The sequence below is a fragment of the Tursiops truncatus genome, chromosome 3, assembly GCF_011762595.2.
Source record: "Tursiops truncatus isolate mTurTru1 chromosome 3, mTurTru1.mat.Y, whole genome shotgun sequence".
NCBI classification, from domain to species: Eukaryota; Metazoa; Chordata; class Mammalia; order Artiodactyla; family Delphinidae; genus Tursiops; species Tursiops truncatus.
This window is the reverse complement of record NC_047036.1, coordinates 114,054,238-114,066,765: the sequence shown is the minus strand read 5'-3', so window position 1 is coordinate 114,066,765 and position 12,528 is coordinate 114,054,238. Positions and strand designations below refer to the sequence as shown.

At 46.9% G+C, this 12,528-nt stretch overlaps 1 protein-coding gene across 2 annotated transcripts in view; it reads left to right on the top strand.

The window, feature by feature from the left end:
- Positions 1-12,528, top strand: part of SPOCK1 (SPARC (osteonectin), cwcv and kazal like domains proteoglycan 1) — a 548,887-nt gene that overhangs the window by 244,227 nt on the left and 292,132 nt on the right. The window lies entirely within an intron of this gene.

Sequence of the window (12,528 nt, the reverse complement as noted above, 5' to 3'; positions counted from 1 at the left end):
GTTCCCTGGAGTCGTTGGTGGCTTCCTCCTCTGTGTTCTGTAGCTATTTTCTTTTCATAATGAGCACATTGCCGGGTAGTATTATGCCTTCATCTGCTGACATTTCTGGTTCCCTTTCCCCTGGCCAGACTGTGGGCTTCTGAGGGTAAGGGCTGGGTGTTCTTGGTGTCTGTTTTCTGGCACAAAGGCAGATGTGCAGCAAATGCTGTAAGTGATAATTGTGCTCACGTAGAATGAACTTCTTCATTGGTGTCCTTGCTTTCAGTTGGGCTCCTTCGGAAAGTACTGGTGTGATGGGATCCACCTTCAAGTCCGCCCACCTCCAAGCGGCTCCTTAGTGCCTGGAGATTAGGCGTGGATATCTCTTCAGGCACTGAGGTCCTCGAGTCTCTGCCCCCAACTTCCTTGCAGCTTCGACCTTGCTCTGTCTCTGTGGGTGCCCCAGGCCCTCATTGAACGTGGACAGATTATGGAAACAGCCCTGGAGGGCAACAGGACAGCTAGATGTTCACAGAGTACACAGATCCCCATTAGTCAAGGACTCATGCACACCGATCTTGGTATGAGGACAGTTCTCTTATAGCTTCTCTGGACTCTCTGTCTTGTCATACGACGTAAGTACATCATCTACCTGTCTGAGTGGCCAGGTGAGCAAGTTCCCAAGTGTGGAGCCTGGCTGAAGTACTTTGGGATTGTTTCTCTAAGTCTCCTGAGTCTACCAGGCATCTATTTGGCAGTGCTGGGCGTGAGAGACTGGGTTACACCCATCACAGAGTTGCATAAGTGCTTGTTGAGTGAGAGGAAAATTAGCCCATCTGCATGGTCCAGGATTGGTTGGACCCAGCAGACTTTGGGAGTGTGAGAGGATTGTTCTACACTCATGGCAAGCCCTAGTTATAGCAGTGGCTGTACCTCAGACAGGGCACACTCCGCCTTCTCTGTGGAAGCTTTGCCAGTGATCACAGAGGGAAACTGTGGCTTGGGAGTGTGGGTCTATTTGGCAGGCTTGTCTACTCTGGTGACCTCTTACCACGGGGGAAAGAAGTTCAGAAGTTGCAGATTTCAAATGAACCCTCTCAGATTCTGATGGTGACATCATTGCTTTGAAGTGGACAAAAGGCCTTGACCAGATTTATTTCTGGGGCTTTGGTAAGGAGCATCTGCTGTGTACATGGTCCAAGGGCCAGAGCCTCAGGATGCAGAGGAGGGCAGGCAGGGAGGCTGCTAGGATGCTTTTAGGGGCACAGTGGGGGAGTTTTTATTGCTAACTTTCCCAAATGTTCCTTCCAAGAGAAGAGGCTGAATGGTAGGGCTGGGAGGAACCGCAGCAGGCCTTGCTGTGCAGCTAATGAAAATTTCATGCAAAGTCTGTGGTCACGGCTTCTCAGAGAGATGGGCGGTGCCGAAGCCACCATGTCCTCTGTGCAGTGGCTTGATGTCGGCATTGAATGCTCCACTTTGAAGTGGGCCCCAGAGAGTGTGGTGGCAGACAGGTGTGGTGGCAGTGCTTGGTCCAGAGCCCACAAAGTGCTCCTCAGGGGGGCTTGTTCCTGAGGCTGCTGTCATCAGTGCTGCTGGCCATGATTCCGAAGCCCGGGGAACCATCTGGCGTACGGGGTGGTCAGGACATCCGGATGTCCTGACTGCTTTCTTGGGGCCAGGCACAGGACAGATGGACCTGCTGTCCAAGCTCACAAAGAACCGTGAGGCAGGTGTTTGAATCCCCCCTTTCACAGACGGGGAAGCTGAGGCTCAGATGTGCTAAGGGTCAATGCAGTGGTAGAGGGAGCCTCTTGGGAGGCCTCAGGCCTCTGTGCTCATCTCCGTCCCTTGGCATCTCCTGCAACCATCGTGTTCCATCTCCAATAGGGAACGAGCCCCGTGTTGTCTCCCAGGGTCTCCAGTCTTTACATACCTCACTGGCCCTCCCCTCACATGGTACCATTAACGCGGTGCAGAGCGGTTAGAGCATGATCTTCGGAGTCGGGCAAAACCGAGTTCAAATCCTCCTGCTTCTCGCTAGCTGTGTGACCTTATACAGAAATGCGATCTCTCGAAGCTCGCTTTCCCAGCCATGTCATCGGGGTGCTGATTGTGCCTCCCTCACACGGTTATCCTATGAGTTCAGTGAGCTAGAACACAGCTGGCTTGGACGGCGCCTGGCGCGTGGGGAACGCTCGGGAAATGGTAGCTGCTCTTATTCCTATATGATGAACGTTAACGTGGCTATCAGTATCACTTGGATACTTTGGATTGGATTTCAACTTCTTCATTTCAACTTCACCTTGATGCAGGTCCTGAATCTTGCATCCGATTTCTGTCAGCCGTGGTGAGCCAAGTCATGAAGTCTGTGTGTTCCTTGCGGTGACTTGGGGTGTTAGCAGACGTGGTGCGAGGCTGTCGGGCAGGGGTCCACCTGTCCTCCTTGGTCGATCCCTCCAAGGTCTTCTGCCGTCATCCCTGCTGGTGCCAGGTTCCCGTTACTGCCCCAGTTTAAGTTACACGAAGGGAGTTGCCCATTTCACTTTCCTCGGAAACCTCCAGGTCACGGAGCCTGAAGTTCTGAGTCAACGGGGACTTAATTGGGGAGTTGCAGCCCAAGACTCTGGTGTAAAAGAAGCAACAGAGGTTGAATGGTTCTTTCTTCATAGGAGGTGCTCATTGAGTACCTGTTGCAAGATGGGCATGTGCTGGGCTCTGGAGGCGTGGAGGTGAAGATGTCCCGCCCCTGGCCGTGGGGACTGCTGGCTGTGTGGTTGAGTGGCAGGGGAGTGGTCGGCCACTGCAGAGCGGTTGCGTCAGTGCTCTGTAGACCACACGGCTGAGACGTCTCTGATGTGGAGGGATTGGGGACGGGGAGGTGTGTGCACAAGGAGCGTCGTCTAGTCTAAACTGGGATTTGATAGAGCAGCAAATGTTCATCAGAGAAGGGCAAGGAAGGGTATTTCAGGCACAAAAGGAGCAGCACGAGCAGAATTTCAGAGCTCGAAGTAAGCATGGCTGTTGCAGAACCAAGAAGTGGTTCTTGTGGGGCTGGAGCGAAGCGTGTGGGCTGGGGTGTGGCTGCAGGGGGACTGGAGGATTCAGCAGGGACTGTGCCTTGCAGGGCCCTGTAAGCTGCTCCCGGGCTTGGCCTTTGCCTGGGAGCTGTGGGGAGCAACTCGAGTATTTGATACTGGGGGCTGATGAGGGCAGGCGTCCCTTCAGAGGGTCCCCGTGGGAGCAGCATGGAGAACAGCCTGAGCAGGGTACAGGGAGTGGAGGCTGGCTGGGCACATGGTGGTGACCCGAGGGGCAGCTGGGGGGCCCGACTGAGGGAGAGGCTGTGGGTGCAGAGAGTGGGAGGTGTGACAGATCCAGGGAGGGGGGGGCCTGGTTGATACCTGAATGGCAGAGGGAGGGAAGAGGGACCAGTCCAGCCTGGATCCTGGCCTGGCCAGCAGAGCGCCCAGAGGTACCATGTACTGAGCCCCAGAGGTGTTGAGGCCAGACCTGACAGTGGAAGGTGAATTTAACTCTGGAAAGCTCCGGAAGCTGGGGGAAGGGAGGCCTCTGATGGGCCGCACCGGGTTTGCTGTTTGTGGTGGACCTGATCGTCCCCTGGTCACCTTTCAGTCACTGTGGTTGAATCAGTGTGTGGCTTCCTTTAGCCAATGGGGGCTACTCATTAGAATCCTCTGAGGAACTTTATTTTTATTTATTTTTTAAATAAATTTATTTATTTTATTTATTTATTTTTGCCTGTGTTGGGTCTTTGTTGCTGTGCACAGGCTTTCTCTAGTTGCGGCGAGCAGGGGCTACTCTTCATTGCGGTGCGGGCTTCTCATTGCTGTGGTTTCTCTCGTTGCGGAACACGGGCTCTAGGCGTGCAGGCTTCTGTAGATGTGGCTCTTGGGCTCTAGAGTGCAGGCTCAGTAGTTGTGGCTCACAGGCTTAGTTGCCCTGTGGCATGTGGGATCTTCCCGGACCAGGGCTCGAACCCGTGTCCCCTGCGTTGGCAGGCGGACTCTCAACCACTGTGCCATCAGGGAAGCCCCCTCTGAGGAACTTTAAATGTCCCATTGTGGAGGCCATGGCGCAGACCACCGAATCAGCATCTCCTAGGCGGTGCCAGGCATCAGTGTCTAGAAAGGTCCTCCGTGACCCCAGTGGTCAGTCAAGGATGAGAACCACTGCTTTCCAGTGCCTGCGGTTGGCACCTCCCGTGCAGGGTGGGTGGGGAGGAAGGGGTGTGGTGATAGTTCATAGCCAGTGTTGTATACTCCAAAAGGCAGCATCTGGATGTTGATGGAGGCCTGCCAGCCTCGGGGGTGGTAGGAGTGGCATTCTCAGAAAGATAGAGGGACCTAATGAATTTGGAGCTCGTGATACTCGGACAGGGCTGGGCCTTAGGCAAGTACAGTTTGTATTTTCTGTAAAGTAAAGGTTTACCTGCTCCAAGACGGCAAGGGTCTTACTTGGTGTGTCAATGAGGTGGACTTTTTCACGGTTCCTTCCTCTGTTTTCTACATGTCAGTTAATGATTATGCAGAAATTTTACCTGTTCAGAGCAGGTCCAGTCCACTTAACGGGATATAGTGAGTCAAAATTGAAACTTAAATTGACTTAGAACTATATGATGTGTAATTGCTAACAGTGGTTCAAAACACCTCACTGGTTATACAGAACAGCTCTATGGTGTAAGTAATATCTTTTTTTAATAGACAGGGTCACTGAATCTTAGAGAATGGGTGCCTGACCTTTAAACAGCGATCTGCTTGCAACTCATGCTTTCATATTTCATTGCATTTGTTTCTAAGTCACTCTTCATTCATAAGACTAATAAAATTGCATGCGTTTGAAATATTTCATAATTATCGTTCCCAAGTACAATTGATCTCCCTTCATTTGGGCCTATTTGGTGAGATTCAAATGCACAAGAGTCACATTACTGAAATTTTAAGCATGTCATTGTTTCTATAAAGCCTGTTTCTCTCAATGTTTTTGAGACATCGCAATATTATAAACGTCTGGACATGGACACAAAAGTGTACATTTTTATTTATTGAGTCCTTTTTTGCGCCTGGTAATACGCCAGTCACTTTGCCACATTGTTGCAAATCGTGGTGACCCAGCCTCCAAGGCAGGTGCAGTGGTCTTGCTTTGTGGATCAAGGGACTGCATCTCAGAAGCTGAGGGGTTTGTGCAAGACCAGCTGGCTGGTGGGTGTTCAAGGCAGGATTTGAACCTGTATCTGCTTCAGAGCCTGTCCTGTTCATAGTGTCTCCTCTGTCTTTGACATCATAGCCCTGCCTGCTTCACTCCCATCTGACATTCAGCAGCCTGCTCCTGGCTAGCTCAGGTATTTTGATCATTTTGCTAACGAGGTCAAGGGTGTGGGTGGCTTTGCGTCTGGGGAGACGCCTCTTGTCTTGGTCAGAGTACAAAGGCAGCATCGTAGGTCCATTTGTATTCCCAGAAGAAGCAGCCAGATATAGGGCACACTTTCTGGAACGGACCTCAGACTCAGTTTTTCTCTTTGAGAAAAGCCCAAATCAGCCGTCACTCCCCCTGACCCCAGCTTGGATGGACAGAAATGGACAGGCAGACAGTCCTGAGGAAGGGGACTTTGTGGCGGTTATAATCCTTTAATCACCTGAGGAGCCATGACAGTCCTATTCATTTTACATCCCAAGACCATAAATCCATGTCTTTCTCAGGTTTTAGACCCCTTCAAGCTATTTTGGAGCTGCAAGGCAAAAGAATTTCTTTGCAGAAATGTAGAAGGTCTTTTATTCTTGCTGTCTGATGTCATCTCAGGACTTTTATTGAATTTCACCCTTTGGACCAGTGTCATAGGAAATTAATCATTTGAAATTCTCAAAGATAATAATCACGCCTGCGTATTTGGGTTGAATCATGATTTTGCTATTTGTCCTACAGTAATGACACAGATCACCAGAGGACCCTCTGATTTCCCTGCGCTTCACCTATTCTACTGAGAACCTAATGTTCTTTTCATGAACTTAGTGAACAAGGGGACCTTTTCAAGGGACTGATGGTCGGGAAAATGTCTGCCTGTGACCTTTCTAATGTTATGATAATTTGAAATTTTGATGCAATTATCGAAAATGTTTACATTCCTTCCTATCGTTTGATGTGATTCTTTTATTTTTTTCTCATTTATAATGCTTTCGTACTCAGGAAGTTGAGGTAGGTTTTCGATTTTTCTACTGTGTGTAGACATAGCATCAAAATTGTTGCCAAGTAAAATGTAAATTTCGCTCTAAATCCTAAATCTCAGTGGTAAATATTTGTTCGAGTTCAGTGAAACAGGACCACACACATTTATTTTTCATGGGTATATCCGCGGGTGCAATTTATCAAATGCACAGAAACAGTCCATTGACTGCTTTATCTTTTCTCATTAGTTACAGTACAAGTATGATTGTCAGTTATTATCTGTGTTTTACTGGTGGATTATTTATTGAAAGAGCAGAGCAACTGACATTGTTATTTTCTAAACCATTTTGTCTGAGGCCTGCAGGACTTCATACCAAATGTCAGACCAATTTATCAAAGAATCACTCTATTCAGGAAGAAAGTGATTTAGAGTGTCTGTGTAAACCTACACCCACCTGTCCTTACGTGCACACCGGGAACAGTCATGGGCATTTCACAGGGATACGGAGATGTTAAAGCGGGAACAGCGTACTTAAATTATATACAGTTCGGCCAGGACTTAACTGTGTACTGTTGAGTGTTGCCCTGGGGGAATGTGCAGGTGAGTAAGTAGTACTTACTGTTCATCCCTGTTCAGAAGTAGCCCGGGCCCAGCTGTGTGGGTGTGATATGTGCCAATGGAAGATGTATGAATGGCCCAGCTTCCAGTCCCTGGTGTACAGGGTTCGCATGAGTGGGGTCTGTGGAGTGATGGGGGGTGGACGGGGGACCTCAAGTCACTGTCCAAGCTGGGCTGGTTGGTCGATCACTTCATTCAGAAGGATTGTCACTGGGGCTCTTCACCAGGGGTGGGCAGGACAGGCCTGATGGAGCGGAGACCGATAGCACATTGCCTGCCCAGAGATGTGACTGGAAATAGCTCAGAGGTAAGGTGGTGTCTGGGACGCTAGTTTCTTCCCAATAGATGGAATGTTTTGTATTTCTCAACAGCGTGATTAGTAGGGGTTTCCACTGCACACAAATTGAAATTACAGGAAAGTTTCACATCATACAGCTGATGCACTTACATAATGTCATCTGGAAATCTCACATTTCCAATGACTTCTATTATCATTTCAGAGACACTTTTCCCACCTGCCAGCCACCCCTCCTTCCTGTTCTCCCCAGTCAGTTAGTGTGAAAAATAACTAGTTTGCACTGAGTCCTTTGGAGAGCAGTTTGCCTATAGCCCCTTAACTAATCTCTTTGTAAAGGTTTGGGGTTTGATAAAGTGGGATTAACCTCCATCTAGGATCTATAAACCTGGCTTTAGTCCACCTGGCCCTGCAGGGCAATGCTTCTCCTTTTTGTATTTATCTGCAGGGGGTCTTCAGATGACCCCAAGGGGCTGCCTGCCCTCAATTCACCTTACTTCCTTCTGTACATGTCTCCACTGCTCACTCCTGGTCGAGACAAATGAGGCTTCCATTTATTTTCTAGGCTGGTAATTTTTATTACCTCAGGTAATCTTCAGATGATACTTCAGTGTTCAAACAACTTAGCTAAAATATGTGTGAAGGAGAAATGATCTGTTCCAGGAGAGCGAAGTGTCTTTGATCTGTAGTAGCTAAAGCTGTAAGGTATATATAAATTACATCATCATCTTCATAAGTGGGAGTAAAGCAGTTGGATCTCAAAAGTGGTTTCCATTTGATTGTGCCACTTCATCTCCTCCTCAGAGTTGCTTTGACATTCTTTGGAGCTGAAATAAACATCTCTGGAAAGGCAACCCCCTGGGGAATAGTTGAGCTAAATTGCATCGGCCATTTGGGGGCTGTGGGACAGGGGAAGAAAAATTCAGGTTCCCAATCAAAATGGGCTAAACCCAGAGACTTTCCAATTCGTTATGACATCCATGATGAGGAGACTTAATCACTAAAATTATGGCAGGAATATTTTTGCATCATTTCATGGTAGGGAGGCTTAAAAGTTTTCTTGGAAGATGCATTATAGATCAGAATGTCCTTTGGTATATATGTATATATACGTATTTTATTAACATGTCCTGATAAATATATCCTTATTAATATCTTTTATATATATAATATATAATATGTGTTATATATTTTAAAAAGATTTCGCTTCCCATGAATGTTTATCAAAACAGGGTATCTCTAAAGTAGTTGAAAAACCAGAGTTAAATTCCTTTGCACCAGCCACTGTGTGCCGATAATTTCACAGGATCCAGTATTGTGTTTAGTGGGATATTTATTTAGTGGAATGAATATGGTTTTACCTCTTTTGATCAGCAGTGGAGGGTTTAAAAAAATAATTGGGGCCATGATCACTCCCACGACTCTCCCTCCACCACCAGCTCCACTCCCTTCTTCGTCATTCTAGACGTTATCATTGGTCGCTTTCTTACTGTGATCTGTGTGCTTTTTTTAAAAAAATAATTTTTACTGGAGTATGGTTGCTTTACAAGGTTGTGTTAGCCTCCACTGCACAACAAAGCAAATCAGCCATACGCATACAGACATCCCCTCCCTTTTGGACTTCCCTCCCATTTAGGTCACCACAGTGCATTAAGTAGAGCTCCCTATGCTATACAGTATGTTCCCAGCAGTTGTCTATTTTATACATAGTATCAATAATGTATATGTGTCAATCCCAGTCTCCCAATTCCTCACACCCCACCCTTTCCCCCTTGATATCCATACATTTGTTCTCTACGTCTGTGTCTCTATTTCTGCTTTGCAAATAAGATCATCTACACCATTTTTCTAGATTCCACATATATGTGTTATTAGACAATATTTGCTTTTCTCTTTCTGACTTACTTCACTCTATATGACACTCTCTAAGTCTATCCACGTCTGTACAAATGACCCAATTTCATTCCTTTTTATGGCTGAGTAATATTCCATTGTATATATATGTACTACATCTTCTTTATCCATTCCTCTGTTGATGGACATTTAGGTATGCTGACTTTTGATGTGTTTTTACTATGACTGTATGCTCACCTGGAATGTTTCATGATTTTGGACATAACTCAGTATGCTCAAATTTGAGAGTCTTTTTAAATTTATAGGTTCTTCCAGGTTTTAACAGTCCCTAAAGAGTTGGGTGATTTTCATTTTCGAAGTGGTATCATGAAATGCAATAAGCCCTTCCTCGTATGGTGAGAATTTAGAGGAAGACTGTTCTCTGCCCTGTCCAGCAGAGGCCTGATATAATTATCCTGTGCAGTGTAGCCAATAAAATATACATGCATGGTAACACTGCCACCCTTCACTCTTCAGCCTGTAGTATGCACGAATAGGAGTTATTGGATTTAATAAATAACTGTATCTAGGTATGCGAACTTCTATTTAGGTGTATGTTTTAAGAATTAACTGTTGCTGAGGTCCTTGCAAGTCAGTTTTAAAAGCTTCATTAGTAGAGATAAAATTACCCGTTAAGAGGCCAGCACAGACGGATACACCTCGCCTGGCGAGTGTGATCTAGTACATCCGCCATGCCTTCCACCGCAGTCTGAATTTTAACAGGCCACATCTTTATTGGGCCAGGAGGAAGATCAGAGGTGAGGGCTTTTCAAGTCCTGTGCTTTTCTGGTCTCTGGACCAGGCTCTGGGGTCCACGCAGCATAATGCACTTAGGTACCGGGCAGCACCTGGGTGGTGTGGGGCTGGCACACTGCTTCCCACGGTGGGATTTGCCACTGTGAGAAAGGAGGTAGAAGCGTCAACAGCCCAGCAATTCCTGGGTCTGTTTTAGGATAACCTAAAATATATGCTATATTTAAAAATTTTAGATAGAAGATAAGATAAAGGAAGATCTGGGCTGGGGCCCGTGGATGTTAAGCCCTGGAGAAATGACCAGCCAGTCGTCCTTTGTCCCTTGAGCACTGACTGTTAAGTGGGACTCGGGTGAGGTGAAGCTCTAGAAGGGCATTCTTCTAGCTTTGGCTTTTTCCGCGCGAGTTTGGATGGTATCAACTATGGTCCTTATCAGACGTTGCCCCAGAGGCAGAGTGGATTGATTGGCACAGGCCCAGCTGCTTGGACTGCCCATGTCTGCAGACCTGGCTGGTCCAGTGTGGAAGGCTGATCCGTGAACTCCGGCCACTCACACTTGGACCTCGCTGCTGCAGTGACCGCTAAGTGGCCCGTGCTCAGCGGCCATCCCCCACGTGGGCTCTGGTGCCTCTCTCTCAGCTGTAGCCACAGCGGTCACACCCAAGGTTGTCTGGGCTGCTAGCTCATTGGGTTCTGCTTTGGCGCCCGCTTTCCCAAGGCAGGTCAAAAGCAATCAGATGCAGGGAAATCATTTTCCTTCCCCACTTGGCCTTGCCGGGCAAGAGGCTGTTTGAAGGACTCATTTTGCACAGTGAGCTTTGACTCAGGTGTACCTTCACATTTGGGCAGCAGTTAGGCAGTATTATTACATGTGCAATGAGTTTCTAAATATTCTCATGCAGATAGCCACTTTTAGAGGTTTTATATTTAAAACCATGATTTTCCCCAAGAAATATGTAAAAATGGCAGTTATAGTTAGCCTGGAAATGTGGCAAGGTCCAGAAGAATGCTTCACATTCCATCCAAGTTATAACGTATGTTGAAATCACTAGGGAATATCCAGTTCTTGAGACCGGCTCAAACCTCACTTGGATATCAAAGGGAATGTGACATGTGAAACTAAAGCAGAGGAACTTGTCTTTGGCTCCAGTCCTTCCTTGTTAGACACACATCCTAAGCTTCCAAGGACTTCCATGTATTAGAACAGCATGTTCAAGTAGAAAATAGTTCCCATGATTTTAGACTGCGGTTGGGTGGTACCATCCTCTGGATGTGCAGAGGGCACTGATGAACCACAGTTGGAAGGACAGAGGTTTTGTTGTTTTTTCTCCAGTGGTGAGGGTGAGTTCATCCTGGGTTATCTCTTCTCTTGCCCTTGTGAACAGCAGAATGTCTGAGTCACTTGCTTATATTTAGTGCTGAGTATATTGGCCATCAAAGCTGAGACATCAAGTGGTACATTTCCCACCAATCATCCGGCTCTTAGCTTAGAATCATTAACTCTGGCTGCCACATAATTCAAAAGACTAGGATTATATTTAAAATAATAAATGGAGTGAGATGTGGCAGAGGGATTCTTTTAAACTTTCTCAGTGATATTTCATGGTGTAGACCTCAGAGACTTCCTAACCAGATGGGTGAGAAGACCAGTTATGCCATAAATTTAAAGCCGGAGCAAAGTGGGCCAATTCCTCAGAGTTAAAAATGATTTAATGCTGACTCCCCAGGATCCGGAGGAACCCGTTCATGTTTATTCACGCTCTGGAAAAATGGAATCACTGCCCAAGGAGCAATGTTCTGATTTTACTCTAAATCCAGTTTCCTAAAATCTATTTAAGGGCTTAGGTGAACGCAACCAGGATCTAATAAAGCCAGGTAATTGAATGACACAGAGGCCGATAAAATTCACAGGAGATGGTGTCGGAGATAAACGGCCGCAGGAGACGGCATGGCATGGACCATAGTTGAAACTAATTGTGCACTTTGATCTAAATGAACTTCTCTAGAAGAGACGTCGAGGCCTCATTTTGGCCAGCTTCCTGGAACTGCAGCCTGCAGAGTACCAGCCGAAAACACATCCAGCAGATCATTTGAGTGTATGCAGGAGGGAATTAACTGCATGGGGCCACATGCCCTAAAAATGGCTGTGGAGGTGTTTTCCACGGGTGAGGCCTCTGCATGTTGCAGACAGTTGAGCTGAGCTGACAGAGTGGGTGTGCTCGGCCGCAGTGGGGTGGGTGAGCACTTCCAGGGAGGAGAAAGAGTGGGCCGTGGAGGTTTGGAAGGGAAGTGTTATTAGCAGTGGGGAAGAGGTTAATGTGACGATAGAGAAGTGAGTGACCTGGACCCTTGCACTTTCAAAGTAATGAAGTGTCTAGCCTCGGAGCAAGCTTCATGCAAGAAGGACATGGTTATGAATGAACCAGATTGGCCAGCCTTTGTGTTTTTATCATTACACACCTGGGACACATGGTATTAAGCTGAATATATGCCTGTGGTTAATTCTCACATTTGAATGGCCCTCTGTTTTTAGGTTTGGGGAGTGTTAGAAGACTGGAATTGTGGGCCAGAATTACATGTCTTCGTGTAGGAGAAATGTTGACAGTTGAATTATCAGTGGTTACAAACACAGAGGTTTAATCCCAAGTGAGAACAGCTAGGCATCACCACTAGCGGTATAATTGATGGCAAATAAGTCTTGCACCTGGAAGGTGTCTCCGTTTATCTGTCAAACCAGGAAGAGCAGTGCTGTTTCCATATTAGGCTGAAATGTATTAACTCTTCCTAGGGTATAATCCATACAGTT